The sequence below is a fragment of the Aethalodelphis obliquidens genome, unplaced genomic scaffold (assembly GCF_003676395.1).
Source record: "Aethalodelphis obliquidens isolate GAN/ISIS:26980383/991018 unplaced genomic scaffold, ASM367639v1 scaffold20, whole genome shotgun sequence".
NCBI classification, from domain to species: Eukaryota; Metazoa; Chordata; class Mammalia; order Artiodactyla; family Delphinidae; genus Aethalodelphis; species Aethalodelphis obliquidens.
The window spans coordinates 21,513,987-21,527,564 of NW_020837964.1; positions in this window are offsets into that span (position 1 = coordinate 21,513,987).

Sequence of the window (13,578 nt, forward strand, 5' to 3'; positions counted from 1 at the left end):
GACAATCAGTTAAATTTGAATGTCAGATAAACAATACATTTTTATAGTGTAAATATATCCTGAATATAGCATGAGACATACACTAAAATTTTTTCCAACATTTATCTGACATTCAAATTTAACTGTGTCCTTTTTGTTTGTTTTTGGCTAAATCTGACAACATGGCAGTTGTGAGAGGCAATTATTATTTTTATATTACATCTATTTTTATATATTTTAACTTACATTTCATATATTATATATAAAGAGTGAGACTCAGAGTTTCCATGGCCATACACCTAGCAAGTGGTAGAGTAAAATCCTTATCTCTGGTTTCAACACACTGTGCCACTATAATAAATTCATTCAGCTTTATGGAGACATAATTTAATGGTTCAACCCACAGACACACAGCAGCATTTAACAGAGAAAACTAATGACATTACACTGCTAAGTTGGTTATGGAAGTGATCATTTCCACTTTCCAAAACATCTCCAAAGTGCTCTATTAAAAGACTCAGCAATCCCCACTTCCAGGAATTCAAAGATATATTCTCGTAAGTGAATGACAGAATAATTTATAGGCACTGAAGTTTATTATTCAAAATGCTGAAAAATGAACCAGCATATATTTCATAGAAGTTGGGATGCTTGGTGTCAGGAAGTAAATAACCAAACAAAGGTCTTTCCTTCCTTCCCAGTCACAAAATCAAGTTCAATGAGAGGAACTTTGTCCTATGTTGTAGTCCACACATACAGTGCTGTGTGGTCCCATTACTGATAATCTCCTAAATTATTTAAATAGCCGTATTTTTCAAGAAAATCCTGGAAGCCTTTCTTCTTAAACTCTTTAAAGAAATGCATGGGAATGAATTTCATCTTCAGGGACTCACACTTGAGCAAAGCTGAGCCAAGCCAGATATTTCTTCAACATAAGCTGCCTGGGAGAAGACTGACACATAATAGGGTCTTTAAGTAATCTTATAAGGATAAGGGCCTGGGTTTACCCTTTATCAGCTGTTACTATTATTACTACCACTACTCTTACTATTTATGAATGAGTGAATGCACGAACAAATAAAATGATTATTAGTCAGTGAATAAACAACTGAATCATATATATATATAGACATAATAATAAATGTATATATATTTCTTTTATACATTATTTGATCATTATATATCATTTAAACCACTTAATCATATATATATAATGTAAACACCATTTAATCATATATATAATGATTTGATCATATATAAATACATATATCCTGTATATATATATATATACATACATACACGCATACATACTATTTATTACTGTTGAAATTGTCTTTGCCTCAAACATTTCTAAACCCCACAGCATGTGATAAATGTAAGCTGTCTTATTCCTGCTCTGTACTCTCATTTCTCAAAAATGTCCCATCAAACCCAGTTTAGGATGTAACTTAGAAAAAAACTGGCTGAGCAGTGGAGAGAGTTTTTCCCCTCCTTTTAAGGAACTACCAGTAATCAATTCAACCTACTGAAGACAGGCTTCTGGTCCTGACCCACTGAAACAACAGGCTAAGTAGGAGGAGTTCTTGCCTATTTCCTGGGGGAGGAAACAGAGATACAGACTGCAGCAAACCAAAGAATAAACATCAGAAGCCTTCCCATACCCAGAACTCCTGAAAGAAATATTTAAGTTCAGGGTTTTGGTGATAGAGGTTATGATGATCGAGTTTTGCTGAAGGAGATGATTGGGTTCTGAATGTGTCAAAGGAACAACTTTCCTAATAATGAGACATGGGTAGAATTTATCTCATCTTAGGTTATCAACAAAAGGACACTGCATGGATTGCCCAGTGTATTAAAATGTGTCAAAAATCAGCTGTGTGTTAAGCAACTTACTGAATTTCATTGGGCCTAAGTCACTACTCTATGGTAAGATGGATATGGTAAAGAATTGTTCATTTTACTTCTGGCTGTGACAATCGAAACTTAAGTGCTGAGAGATTTTCTGTATTAGGAGAAAAATGGGCTCCTTCCAACCCAAGAGCGTGTGCCCCAGCATCTGTCCTTAACCAACATCCTCCAAATTCTCCCTCTGTGCTCTAGTTGCCTGCCATTCACTTGTCTTTCTCTCTAGAGCACAAATTCCTTGAGTAGAGTGACTGGACATTGTTTATCATTGTCTGAAAAGTGTCTAATATGTAGCATGTAGTAGTTGCTCAATAAATGTTAAATAAGTAACTGATTGTAAGAAGAGGGTGAAGCAGAAGATTAGCCTGTGAGTCCAATCTGTGTCTTCTTCTGCATGACTGGTTCCTGGGATTCTGCCCTGTCCATGAGACCCTATCCAACTCATTGATTTCAGTTCTTTCAAAGCCACCAATCTCTGGCCTCATAACCCTGCTCTTCCTATAATGTAGAACCCTGAACCTGATGAAATTCCCACTGGAGACCATTTTTGTGAGGAACATTCATTTACTCAAAATTTCATCCCAAACAAACTACATGCCAGGCATTATTCTCTGTGCTGGGAATGTTTACTTAATAAGATAGATTAGACCAGGTTCCAGCTCTCCCTAATCTTAATTTCTAGTGAGGGAGAAAGACAGCTGTCAAACAGTTACACACTTGAACAAGATGTTTCTGATAAGGGTGAGTATTCTAAAGAAACAAAACTAGATGAGGTGAGAAAAGGGGGAGAGAGAATATCAGAGTGTGTTGTGGACTCTAAAATAGTTGCAACCATGGGAGACAAAGAAAGGATTCTCTTTGGTTATATGTCTAAACCCATATGGTCATCGCCTATAAACCCATCTTGTAGTATTGTTTTAATCCTTCCTTTATCTCCCATGTATATTGTCTCATCCCCCTTCCAACTGATGGTATTTCTGTTGCTACTGTGTTTTCCAGATCCTATAAGGCATTCCTCTCTGGAAACATTTGTTTTTCAGGACACAGTTTTTAGAGACCCTTCGTAAGTTTTGTTAGAATACAGTGTCCTTAGCTTCTCCTACCCTGATGCCATTGCTCTCTGAATGGGAAACATTTCTTTTTTCCAGGCTTAAATTGCCTGAGTTTGACTTGCCATCTGGTGCTGGTAAAGTTGGGAATTGCATGTCCTCCTGAAAGCATGCATACACTGTCCTCAAACCAGGGGGAAATGCTGGATTGCGAACCTTCCTCCCTTTGACTTTGCTGGCACAGGTCCACAAATATTATTCCAAGCAGATTTCTCTCATTCTTTTCCAGCCCATCCTATTATTTCAATCTTTTATTTTCTTTTTTCCCTCAACAGCTGCAGTTGGGCTTATGACTACGTTTCTTTCATTAAAAGCCTATACTTAGCAAAACCTGAGGTTCTTTGTAATTAGCATGTTGCCTACAATTTGGAGGAATGCTGTGGTTAAGGCATGTGTCTTTCATAAAGAAAATTTTCTATTGTAAACTGCTTATTTTTCTAATTTCTTTTAAGGATTAAAAAAATAATTTTCCCAGTATGGCAGGTCAAAAAGATGAGTTTTTCTTAAGGAAATTAGTGAACACAGAGAGAGAGGGTACATACTATTCTGCCAATGTCTTTCTTCATTGAGTCTAAAAGAATTTTAGAATTGGTTTTGTCCTCATTTGCCTTGCTTCCTCATGAAAGTAGTCTTTATTTGGCTTGAAGAAGCTGGGAACTGGGTATCTTTTTATTCTTTAAAACTATTTTGACAATGATAAGCAGCCTCTTCCAGGTGGACTGTAGAAATCTCTTTTTCTGATAGTTAAGGTGTTATAAGGGGAGTACAACACTGGAAACTCCAGAAGAATCCCCGTGGTACATCCAGGGACATCCTTCGGGTATTTTTTTTTTTTTTTTTACTTAAAATAACAAAGGTTTATTTCTTGCTCATGGTTCATATTCATCACAGGTCATTAGAAAGTTCTGTTCAACATAATCATTCAGGGGTGCAGTCTAATAGACAGTTAGTCTCCATGTAAGATAAAGAAGGCTCTGGAGGGTCTTACATGGGTACTTAAATGCTCTAGAAGTGGCATCTCTTCTTCTGCTCACCCCACCCAACCAGCTGAGAGCAAGTAAGGATAATGCCACCGGAGCTGGGGAAAGAATTAGATTTTGGAGGAGATAGCTATCACAATATTTATTTTTCTTACATTGAATTTTATCTTTGTTTAAGGTATTTTAAAGGGACTCTGTCACTAACTATTTGTGAACTAAACAAGCATCCCATAAAGGCAAAGCAACAGAGTAGTTACAAGCTTAGACTCTGGGTCTGGACTGCCTGGGCTGCCTGGGTTCAAATTCTAGCTCTGCTGCTTATCATGGAGCTTTAGGCAATACTTAACCTTGCTGGGTCTAGTTTCCCCATTTGTAAAATGGGAGTTATTAAAATAAAATGTACCTCATGACATTATTATGAGATCAAATGAGTTAAATATAGGAAACTATGCTGGACACATAAGTGCCAGACAACTGATACTGTTACAGCATCATTCAAACATATAATTAGTGTTCTTGTATCAAGTTCTGTTTTTATGGGGTACACAAACTAAGAACTACCCAAAGGTAGGCAGCAATGTTGCACTGAGTCAATTTACTCATTATACATCTCTAATAAAACCTGATGCCCTCGTCTGTGACTTAGTCATTGTCAGTGGGGAACTCTCTGGCATTTTCTGAGCCTCAGTTATGAAGTGAGGAAGCAGCACAGACTGGACAAGGATGCTACAGGCACACAAATATTTCACTCATCCTGCTCATCTCATCCTCAGTCCATAGCAGACATTATTAATGGAGTAAGGCACTCTCTCTTGCAGGATCTGACACTCTCTGCAGAGCCAGGACATAGGCTCAGGCTCCTTTTCAAATTCCTGTTTATGGAATCTGGCCTACATCAGTTCTAAGGTTCCTTCTAGCTTCAAAATCTACAAATCTAAGATGATAATTGGAACTTGAAAACACAGTTCCAGTTGATCTCATTGGAAAATTATAGCACAAGGATTTACTATGATTGCCAGGTCAATTTGACTAGTGCTCATAAGATCCAAAACCATCAGGCCTGCATTCAAGGTCATCTTGGATTGAAAGTTTGCTTCTCCCTTTGCTCTGCCATATGTAAGTAAGATTACCCGTGAACAATGAATACTTAAATTCTATAATAACTATTGATGGACGCTTTCTGCCTTCTGATGTAGCACATTAAATCTTTGGATAAGTCTGTCTATTAAAGCATTCTTTCTTGTATTAGGACCAATTAACTTCTGTTACTCCTTAATCTGCCTGCTAGTTTAATATCAACTATAACTGAATTTACTGAATTTACACATAGTTGTAGCCAGTTCTTTTTTTTCCAGTCTGGTTTTTCATCACTGAATTAACCATCCACAGGCCTTTAAATATTCTGCCAGTGGGTAGGAATTTTTCAATCCTTTCCTTTTCAGTTGCCCTACTATGGATACCATCTAATTTGTTGACTGGTGTCCTCTAAAGCTTTCATTTCATGTCTCTCTTTTTTACACTCAATAAATATCTCCTTTCCTCTTTTTGCCTCATTCTTACATAGACTGATTTGAAGAAATAAGAATGTGTCATTCACTTGGTTTCTTAAAAGAACAATTCAAACTGGTTTCTGGGAACATTTTCAAAATGTCAATTGAGAATCACAGAAAGCTATCTACAGATTATTACAATAAACCTGGGTCCAATCTAGGAGAAGTGTCTATTATGGGGGCATATTGGCATTGAAAAAGATTTAGGCACTTAGGCCTTCTCTCAAACACAAAGCCTTTCTGGATTCAATACTCACTTGTAGTTGAAACACTGTGCTAGTTTATAAAGGTGGTTCCAGGACCATCTATACTCATTCCCTTCCTTCTTTGGGAACTACCAGCAGAACCCAGGTTATTCATAAATGGAAAGAACAGGATTGTGCACATGTAAGTTAATATTGATATTACTACTAGTACTCTATTACTACTTCTACTACTGGTACCACTTCTCATTAAAGAGAACTTGCCCAACACAAGGTTGTATGTTGAGAGCTTAACACTGATGTTCTTATTTAATTTCCCAGTAATTGTGAGGCAAGTATCATCATTCACCTCTACCATAAAACAAAACAAAAACCTAAGATCCCAAGGTAACATGAGTTTGGAATTTCACCTATAGTTATTTGGCAAGGGAAATATTTTGACCAAATTTTACTGAGAAGGAGACATTGTTGCAAGCCAGTGTTTTAAATTATTGGCAACTAGCTTGAGTATATTTAATGAACTTTGTTCTGACTTCAGAGTCTGAGCTCAGCAGAGCTTCTAGCCACTACAGTACACTTTCTTCCATAAAATAAAACCAGTAGACTACTCAAAACTGCAAAAAGAGATAAGAGATTAAGGTAACTTTAGGGCTTAAATGCTGAGGTCACTGGGAAGCTCACAGTGCTTAACTAAGGCAGTGGGCCCAGTTAGATTTAGTCGATACTGAACTTTTCAGAGCATATATGGCAAAACTGCTTGAGTCCTTAAAGGGGAACTGAGCTGTTGTATTTACTCTTTGTTCTCTTCGATGATTAATTTGTCCTCGTCTTTCTATTTCATTGTAAGAGATCATTCCCCTCTCTGTGTTGCCACATAAAGATCTGTGCACATGTTGTTTAGAAATCTCCAAAGTTTGTAGATAATCATAGTTTCATACATTCATACATGCCTTCTGTATAATTATATTGACTTTGTGAGAATTCAGGCTTATTCCAAAAATAGAAGAAAATTCTATGTGCAAAGATACATTTCCCATGCATTCATATTGCAATTTTAATGAGGTTGAAAAAATTTTACTGCTTAAAAGATTTTTAACATGGTTGAACCTAGGACATTTCAAGAGGTTTCAAAGAAACCTGCATTATGTGTGCGTGTGTGTGTGTGTGTGTGTGTGTGTGTGAGAGAGAGAGAGAGAGAGAGAGAGAGAGAGAGAGAGAGATTAAAGTATCAGCTTGTGTGACATTTGCAGCACTTTCTAAAATAACGTCTTACCTTTCAAAATAAATCACAAGCAGGGACATCAAATGAGTTGATTGTTTTGACAATAAATACTAACTCAGCCACTATAACAGGAAAGTCAATTTTCCAATGACAGGAACCTGTGGACCATTAACATATGAGAGATAATTTTCAAGAAGTGCTCCAAGTTTACTTAGGTTCACTGGATTCTCTGGACCAGAAGGCATTTCTGGTGACCTTCAATATAGTGACTGTAACAATGAGGAAAAAATCAGCATCAACTTATGTTGATGATGATGTTGGGATAGCACAGTGTTTTTGATGCAAGAAATAAGAGAGAAGGTCCTTCAGGGAGATCACTACTACATCATACCAGTAAAAAAATATCTCCTCTGCATGACTGTCTCACTCATGTGAGTTTCTCATTCAGAGAAGAGCCGATACATTGATTTTTTTTTCACTGTGGTTTCTCATTAACTTAACCAATAAAACCAAGGCAGACTTTAATGGTGATTTCATTGATCCAGTTCTGTTTTGTCACCATTAACCATCATTTACTGAGGCCCTGTATGAGAAAACTGAGCTAGACATTTCATACGACTGACAAGTTAAATAGAAAAGGAATCATGATCTCTGACATCCAAAAGAACAAGTGTGGAAACACTGGGGTTTATAACCACTAAAACTCATGTTTGAAGCTCAGCTCTGCCACTGCTTATTGCTTTCTGGGCCTCAGCTTACTCACTTGTCAAATGAGGAAAATTATACCCATCTCACAGGATGGTTGTGAGGATGAAGCGAACTCCTCAGTGTCATGTGTCTTGCTTCATTCCTGGTGTATTATGGGTTCTCAACAAGTGGTCACCTCCCACCTCCTTTTTTCTAAAGGGTTAATTTTCTACTAATTTAAGAGACAGAATAGATATAGAAAAGTAGAAAACAAGACAAAATGCTGAAAAATCTTAACTATTGAAGCTATAAAATAATTTATATAGGGAAAGAAAGAAATAAAATGTAACATGAGAATGACCCTAATGTATCAGAACCATGATCTTTGGAAACATTAAAGTTATTTCTAGAAGTATTCAAATTTTAATTTATATTTGAAATCCTAGTGAATCAAATTATTTTAAAGTACAAACTTATAATTCTTTATGAGAATTGAATAAAGTGTGCGTGTGTGTGTGTGTCTGTGTGTGTGTGTCTGTGTGTGTGTGTAAACTTTAATACCAAGAATCAATAATACCATAGGCAGGTCTGAGACTCAACAGGGCAGTAAACTTCTGAGCCAACACTCAGGTCATCTGTAAATGGACCTACTATTCTATACTGTGTTGAACCAAACAGATTTCATGATAGTAACAATAGTAATGACTTTCAGTTTATTTTTTCCTTTCTTCTTTTTGTTTGCAAATTTTAAGGACTTTGTATCTTGGGTATATGATTTTTGTCATCTTGACAAACAGAAGGTGAGGAATATTAACCTGATATTCTACTCAAATTCTATTATTTTGAGAACATAAATACATGTAACTTTCAACTTAGTATCTAATAACTCTGTAATAGCAATTAGTATTCTCCAAAGACTGGTTGTGTGTGTGTGCTTATGTTTGTGTATGCATATATGCAGTGCATATATTATTATTTGTATTAGTGCCATTTGACTTGTGAGCAATCTGGAAATCAGAATGTGGGTGTTTTGGCAAAGATCACACAGCCAAACTGTCTCATGATACTTTCATATACTGTTCTGTTTTTGCTTGCTTTTGAAGATGATAACCTGTTGAGGGCCATTCTTGTTTAGCTCGATTTATTCCATGAACGTTATCTGTAACAGGCATGGTTTCATCAATCATAGATTTATTCACAAGTAATTGTAATAGCTTAAAATATAATGCAATGTTTCCAATCTGATTACAACCCACTAATAAAGTAAATATATCAGGATTTCTTTAGGTATCAATTGGCTGTCTAAACTCTAAGAAGGACACATAACCATAGGCCTATCTATGTCCATTTGCTAACCCACTGGACACAAAACCTAGCCTTTTTATTAACATCTTTATTGGAGTATAATTCCCTTTTAATACCATTTTCATGCAAATGTCAATCACAAGATAATGAAACACCAAACCCTTTGTTGAATTCCTATTCTGTGAACCTTGTCTTAGAAACTTCACTTTTATTATCTTTAATTTAAAGGGCAAAATTGTACAGGAGGAATTGTCACGTCTCTGTATATTCCAGATGAAGATATTTAAGGGCTCACAGAAATTAATAACCTTACCAAAAGATAAACAGTCAGTGGATAAATAGGTTTTAAACTCAGATCTCTGGACTAAAACTCATGTATTCTCCTTCCTTAACTGCATCCTGCTACATAGTAAACAAAGTAAGTCTCCTATTGGTTGTCATCAAGATATAGTTTCAAAGCTGAATTCATTTTTTTGACTCATCATCAACTGAGTGGCCCAGACATTTTCTTTCCTTTGTTCTGCACTTCAGCAGCAGACACAATTAATAATCCACAAATAATCTTGTGATCCTAGAGGGCACTACTATTTTTAAGAAGCACACTTAATCTCCTCTAAAAAACTGGAGTATTAATAAAGGAAAATAAACGCATCTCAGTTTAGGTCAGATTTTGTGTGTATGTGTGTTTCCTAAAAAGGAGCATAATTATAGTCTCTGTTTTGTTCCTAAAGGAAATCTTAAATTTGCAAATGCTCAATTTTTAAGATGTATTAAATTTTTCTTTATGCCTGACAAAATCTTATAGTTGAACATAAGGTTCATTTTGGTTTTATTTAATTATCATTCAGGTGATGAGACAATTCCACAGAGATGAGAAGAATATACTAAGCAAAAAGCTAAAGGCAGTTTTAAATACTGATTCCAAGCTAAATCTTAGTAAAAGACAATTTTGCCTTTTGATAGTAGAACTAGCAGTTTAGTCGAATCTCTATCTAAATAGAAATTTAATAGTGGTTATTTCATGCTCATATGGTCAGGTTTTGGGTCCAATTTGTTTGTGATGAGTTAGAGTAACTGATATGCTAATCACTGTTAGTTAATTAAAAGTGGAGTTTCCATTTAGTTACAAAGTACATTAGTGTGCTGAGCATATCACAGGCTAGATGACCTGATTCACATATTTGAACTCCTAAACTGAGAAGGAGGTGGTAGAAAATCTACTTGATATGCTGCCAGGAGTGTCACTAAGTTGCTTCTAGAAACAGCTTTGGCTTGATGATCAGAAACACTGAGTTCTATTCCTTGTTCTCCTGCTGTTTTGCTCTGACCCTTGAGTTTTGTCCCTTAAACCCTCAATGACTCAATTTTCCAAGAACAAAGGATGGAATAGAATTAAATAATGCTGAGGCCCACTTTTTTGTGCTTCTGTGGCCAAGATTCAAAAGTAATTCCGGGGTTTGACTCTCTGCTCAGCCACTTTCTAGCTCTGCGATCTTGGGAAAAATGTTTAACCTCTCTGATCATCATTAAATAGGATGACATGAAGACAAGTTTGGTACCCACATGGCACTGGTGCTCAACTACAGGTCATGACTGTGATGAAGAAAAAAAAAAAGATGATGATGTGGTCATGAGACATAAGAAGAAGGGGGAGCAGCAGGATAAGAAGCTGGAGAAGAAGGAGAGGAAACAGTATTCAAGAGGAAGAAAGAAAGAAATGCTAGAGTTTATGTATTTTACTGATATTGTAACATTTTCTTATAGAGCTCCTGAAAATGTAAGTAAATGTAAAATAAGAAAAAAATCCATAAGTGTAGGCACTGAAACATAATCTAGTGGAGCTTTTCTCAAAACCTTATCCACTGGGTTCTGTCAGCAAGTGTCAGTCAAATACATATTTCATGGTTGACTAAGTTTTGGGAAAAGATCAGTGAAACAAAAAGATCTACAGAAAGTAGGGCCTCCCAGAACTTTCTGAATATTAGTGTACACAGTGATTCCTCAAGACTGTTTCTTTGAAATTTATTTTCTTTTATTTTTTTTAAAACTTTTTTGAGAGCAGGAAGAAGGAGGCAGAGGTTTAGATATTGTATAGGCCTAGTGCTCTGTGGAACAAACTTTAGCAAACGTTAGAATGATGAAAATAAGTGAAGGATTGGATCTTAGAAACCTGATTAAAATCTCACTCCCGTTACTTAACCATGTCACTTAACCAAGCTAATCCTTTGGTGACTATAAGTGATGATCCCATCTTGAAAGATTGTTTCCAGAACTAGGATCAACACAGGTAATGATACCAGCATGTGATACAGACTGAATAAACTTATAGTAGTAATATGATAGATTCCAGGCACACTTCTTTTGTTGAAGCCCGAAAGAGAAAAAATTGTGCATCTTCCCCCATTCTCCACTTGAAATCCATTTGTTATGAAAAACATCAAAGACTGATTCCCATATGTGGAACACTGTGGAAGCAATTTGTTTTGATTGCTTCCTTCTTGAAACAGAATTAGAGGAAAATGGGATGGAAAGTTTTGATTCCTCCAAAGAAGGAATCTGAAATAAGATTGAGGGGGTAAGCAGAATACACATTCTGAGGTTAATGCTATTAGAAGTTAACTAATTCTTTCTGGAGGAGGGATATCATTTGCAGTAAAGCATCTGCCAACCGTTGTAAGATATCAGAGTAGCTGGACCTGTCATTGAAATAAACCAATGCAAACAGGCCTTTTCCTGCAGGGGGCATAATTAAAACCAGAGCCATTTTCACAGATAATCCATTTATAAATCATGATAATAAAATGGCCATCATGACAGCAGCTCAGTGACATTTTTTCACAAGCTCAGCTGTATCCAAGCAACCAAAATGTCTTAACTCAGATGAGAAGAAAGGCAGGCTGGGGTCCCAGGAGTCAGGGAGCAAGAGCCCACTGTCTGGTTCTCTTTTCCCGTAAGAGAAGGTGATGAGTTGATGGCTAAAGGGGCTTTATACGGTCTTGGTTATTGCAGTTCACTTTATTTGCATGTCAGAATGAATGGACAATCAAGACTTTAGGTGTTTCTCAACTCTTTCCTCATTCTAGGAACTGATAAATGGGGAACCTCCAAGGCCCATTATATCCACATCCAATTTTGATCCATACCTTGCTGTGAGAGATTCAACTTATCAGCAGGAGCTGGAGAGAGAAGAACATATGGCAGAAATCCAGGTATCCTCTACTCAGCTGTTTACATGTGTAATTGCAAATCGACAGTGGCTGCGATATTACTGAGAAGAGGTTCTAATAATCATCATTACAGCAACTATCATGCACTGTAATGCTAGGAAAGTGTGTCTCTTTCCCCCAGAGGAGAGACAAGAACTCTCTTTTCACTGCTTTGGGATTTTTCTATGCAACCCATCCTTGTAACCTTCTGACAACTGAGCTGTCCAAACTCAACAGGGATTTAAATATTTAAAATAAAAATAAATCTTATCAAAGTTTTTTTAAGCACTATAGTACAAATAAATTTGTATAAATCCCAATAAATGACCTGCTTTCATGGAAAGACCAAATATTATGGATTGTTAAACATACATTTAAAGATATTTGTGTCTACATGTGTGTACATATGCGCATGTGTTAAATGAGACTTATCTTCACCATCTGTCAATGCAGAGTAATAATCCTCTCAGAGCTAAATGAGATGAGGGTGAAAGCATGGAAGGGAAAGTACTATGTTCAGGGAAACTCTTTATTATTAGCATTATTGCTATGAAAGATGCTGCTAATATTCCCATGGATTCCTTTATCCTCTCCTCCTTCATAAACTTTATTGAAGAATAGTTGAAAAATGTAATTCTATATATTTAAAGTGTGCAAGGTGATGATTTAAGATACATACACACTGTGGAATGATTATCGATATCAAGATATTTAACACATCCATCACCTCACATAGTTAACTTCTTTTGCATGTGGTGAGAATGTTTAAGATTTACTTTTGTGTATCCATTCCAAGTGTGCTTTCATTGAAAACTGCTAGGCCTATATTCTAGGTAAGAAGCTTTCCCTCAGGCTGTCTGCAGTCACCTCCTCTCAGCAGAGGGAGAACTTTAAATGACTGGGGGCAGCCTTCTACCAATAATCCTGAAGACAGCCAGTTTTCTTGAGGTTTGTTTGGGACAATTCTAATTTTTCTAGGGAGCCAGATTACCTGCACATCAATGTGTAATCCATGCTCCCCTGTGGGACTGAGCCAACATTTCCTTCCCTGGGACTCTGCTTGATACCACACCCTGTGTGGTCTCCTTTTTCCCCCACTCCCAACTTTCCTACTATGTTTTCCTGAAAATTCTTCCAGATTAAATTACATTCCCTTGAACATTTGCTTCTGAGGAACCCAGCTTGCATATCTAGAAAAGAGATGGAAGTAGTTAGGACCTGAGTGGGGAATGGACTCAAGAGAGGCTCCCAAGGACTTACAGTATTTCCTGTATAAAACCTAGGAATCATCAAGTAGCCAGAAACACAATCCAGGTGAAAGTGTTTCACCAGGAGATGGCTATATGGCTAGAGACCATGAACTGGAAAGGAATAACTGAATTGATTAAAATATTAATAATTCACAATTGTAATAACATCCACAATTGATTGA